Source organism: Desmodus rotundus, chromosome 3, assembly GCF_022682495.2.
Source record: "Desmodus rotundus isolate HL8 chromosome 3, HLdesRot8A.1, whole genome shotgun sequence".
Lineage (NCBI taxonomy): Eukaryota > Metazoa > Chordata > Mammalia > Chiroptera > Phyllostomidae > Desmodus > Desmodus rotundus.
Genome location: NC_071389.1, coordinates 89,676,769 through 89,680,923, shown reverse-complemented (window position 1 = coordinate 89,680,923; position 4,155 = coordinate 89,676,769).

Below are 4,155 nucleotides of genomic sequence, written 5' to 3'. Positions count from 1 at the left end.
GCAACCCACAATGCTGCATTGTGGCACTGTATGTGGGGGAGGGTTCTGAGAGGGAACAATGCTACTTGCTCAGCTCTCTGCCAGCTTTCAGTCACTCGCCCTGCTACCCACAGGCAAATTCGGCCCTTCTGGTGCTGATTCCTGGGTAGGTGGGTTTGTGTACATTCTAGGATTCTGTGGGTCTCCCCAAAGAACTCTTCTGTGAGGCTGGGAGTTTCTCCTGCCACCTCAACCCCCACAGGCTTTTTTTTTTTTTAAGTCAGTAAGGGTTTTTAATTTGTTTTTTAAAGTTTTACACTCTGTTCTACAAAGAAGGAAACATTTCAAGGGTCATTATTGCACCTTTCTGTGATAAAAGCAGTTGTAATTATTAGGAAGAAAATGATATTTTATTTCGAGGAGCAGTTAAGTTATAAACTATTTTTAAAGACCCGTGGAAAGAAAAATAGTGATTTCTCTCCTTCCATTCTCCCTGCCATCCCACCATGGCTTCCCCGCCAAAAGAAATCAGACAAAAAGCAAATATACAAACAAAAAACACGTGAAAGAGAAAATAGCAGAAGAAAAATGTTTTTATGACTAGGAACTATCCACCCATTTAAAAAAAAAGTAGCATACACATACATTTTGATATGTAGAAATAATATGTAGACTATGGAGCCTAGATCCACTAAAGATTAATTGTATTGTGCTCCCATCCACTTTGGTTGCGGGCTTTATTTTAAAAGCCCCACTATCAGCTTTATGGCAAATCTATGCTTTGCTTTCTAAGGTGTTCTTCCTTCCTTCCTTCCTTCCTTCCTTCCTTCCTTCCTTCCTTCCTTCCTTCCTTCCTTCCTTTCCAAACTGAACTCTGCCCTCCTTTAAAAAAGAAAACCTGGCTTATTGAAAGCAACCTATAATATTTTATATCATATTAACGGAGACATTCTACAATAGAAAATTATCAAAATGTTGCCAAGGTTATGAATCAATGATTTAATAACTGCAAAGGGAAACACCTGTAGGTGAGTACATGTCACGGTTCAGTGTTAAGGAAGACAGGGGTTTAGTTTACCAGTGATATGTTTTGAAAACAAATCACTCTTATTTCTATTTTTTCCCTTTGGACTTTGCATCTCAGCCTCAGTTGCTAAGGAACTGGCATATAGTAGACATCAGATTTTGTCTTTATAAACTTTGTAAGGTAAGGTAAGTCTCAAATGCCTTTTTGCTTCTCACTTGGATTTTGGGGAGGGAAAGCATTCTAGTTCTACTTTGGACTGTAGTCTCTCCCTTTGTGTAGTGGTAAATGAGGTAACAAATTTAGAATTCCTACAGCAAAGGACTCTCCTCTCTTACAATATTAAATATATATATAAATATATATATTCCATAAACTGTGATTGTTAACATTATTTGCATAGAAAATGATTACAGGTTATTAGGCTATATATTTGATAGATGTCAACCCCCACAGGTTTTTTTCAGCCAGAGGTTTTGAGTCTTTATTTCTGTGCACTGGAACCCTGGGTTATTCAGTCTGTCTCATTCCCCAGTTGTTCCTCCTGGTTTATATGCACGCAAATGTGGGACCACCTGGTCTGTTAGCCACTGTCTCACCCACTCCACCAGCTGCTGCCTTGTTGCGAGTCCTCTCTGCCTCAGCTGCCAATCTCCACCCCTCATACTAGTCTGAATGAATGTTTCTTCTTTAATTCCTTGGTTGTTGCACTTCTGTACAGTTCGATTTTCTGGTAGTTCTGGTTATTTTTTGTTTTTAAATTTGTTGTCCTTCTTTTGGTTGTGAGAGGAGGCAAAGTGTATATACCAATGTCTCCAACTTGGCTGGAAGTTCCTTTTTTTTTTTTTTTTTTTTTTAATCATGCACATTGCCTTTTCTATCTAAGGGGAATGGACAGGACCCACATGAGAGACTACCTGATTGTTGTACAGGAAGTTCCAGACTGGTTAAGATGATGTTTCTGAAAGAAGTTGAAACAGCAAGTGTAACCACAGAGCCAGCTCAGAATGTTCCTATCCTGTTTACACAAATACTGAGTTGTTTTTCAGAGACAATGGAACAACAACAATAATGAAAAAAACAGCAAGTTGTGGCATTTTTTTTCTTTGTCTTGGTGTTAACATAGTGCTCCAAGTTTCTCAACAATATGTAAGCAAACTGAAAGAGAGTTCCTCTACTCTGCACATAGAAGAGCCAGACATTGAGTCCTGAGAATTGCAGCAGAGGAATTAAGGTTGCTTTATTGCAGGGTGCCAAGCAAGGAGAACAAGAAGCTATCACTCAAAACCCCTAACTCCCTGATGACTTACAGTTAGGGAGTTTTAAAGGCAAAAAAAAAAAAATCATGAGTAAGGCATTCAGGGTCATGGGCTGTGTTTATTGATCAGTTTTTGTGCAACCTTCAGCAATTTTCTACATCTGATTTACTTAACTCTTGGCAGCATCCTGGCTGGCATTTTTGTGGCTGTGGTCATTTGGTCTTGAGGCAGGTTAGTAAGAAGCTAGGGAAATTCCTTGGCAAGTAGAGTAGGGAAACTGAGACAGACAGCTAAACAGATGACTGAGCAATTTATAGCCAGATAATAAACCACAAGGTCTTATCTCCCTTAATCAAGGACACTTACGAGCAAATGGTTTACACATTCCACACTATGCTGTGGCAGACGTGCCTCTGTCTCAGCCCCTTTTTGGTGACATTCTTTGAAGGTGAAACTGACCATAGAATGATGACCCTTCCATATGCTCATTTTGATGAATCAGCGTATTAATGGACATACCTGAAAAGCTGATGAATATTCTATGGAGATCTTCCCCTGAAACTGCCTCTAAAATTCCCACCTTCAGAAAACAGATTAAAAACCCTGAAGACAAAGAACCCAGTGTGTGCTCTCTCTTGAGTATTTCTGCACCTTTCCCCACTTCTTTTCCTCAGGTGTGTGTCTTTACTTTCTTTCTCTGAAACTCTAAAGTTTCCCAGGAGACTTACAACCAGGGGGGCAGTGGGCAGTGGCAGCTTGTCCCAGGCTAACCCCCTGAACCTGTCTTCAAGGGACCTCCTTTTTTCTCTGTAACTTGTTTTTTAAGTCCACATGGCCCAGCTGGCTCACTTCTTCTGTCTCTTTGACTTTCTTTCTAAAGGGCCAAGGCAGCCTTGCCTAGGTTCACTCCTAGTGCTATGATTTTGCCTCTTTTATCTTAAACCTTTCTTTTGTTTCACTGTCCCCAGCTTTAATAAACATACTCTCAAAATCATCTGGACTCAAATGGCGAAATCTTTCCTGCATGAAGTCAAGAACCCATACATTCCAGACCATTCTAGGACAAACCCAACTTGGCTCAGTCTTAGTCCCTTTCCAGGGAATCTTTCCTGCTTACACAGATCTGCAGAATATCTAGGGATTGTGAGTCGGTTATATTATCTTAAGGGCAGGGGAAAACCGCCCCCAGAGCTATACATCTTGTGCTTAACTGGCTATGCTCTTCTATTATCTTAAGCAAAGTATCCCTTTATATTCTTCCCTGAAACCTGCTTTACAGGCAGACTTCCTGGCTCCAGGACATTATTATACTCCAGTATAGCAATAATACTGAAAAAGAGCTAATTTAATCATTTTAACTAAATGCTAAATTCTAGTGTACCTAGTCTTTTATGATTTGCTGTCAGTTTCAACTAGATTTTAAAACCCATTATCTCATCATTATTTATCGCTCCTCCTTCTGGCCAGTTGACCACTGAAAGTGATGGATCATGACTCATCCTTGCTTCCTTTGACTCCCTGTAACTTCTCGTGTATGGTCCAGAATCTTAGAATAGAATTCAAGCCCTTTAAATCTGAGTGTAAGCTACCGTTTCACCTGCCACCCTCCTGCTTAGACACAGTATGTTGCAGGATACTTGGACCAGGCCACAGATGTCCTTTTTAGGATATGTTCTCTGAGTCTCGGACTCACCGCTCTTTCCATTCCATCAACCTGGAATGACCCTCTCCCCTTCTTCAATTGGTGACATTTCATTCATTCTTCCTGATGCACCTCAACTGTGATATGTTCCCCTGGTTGCCAGAAAAAATGAACTATCTATGCTCCACTCTCCCAAAGATTTCTTCATACAGCTAGCATGGGTTTTGCATTGATTACAAAGAGCGATGTTC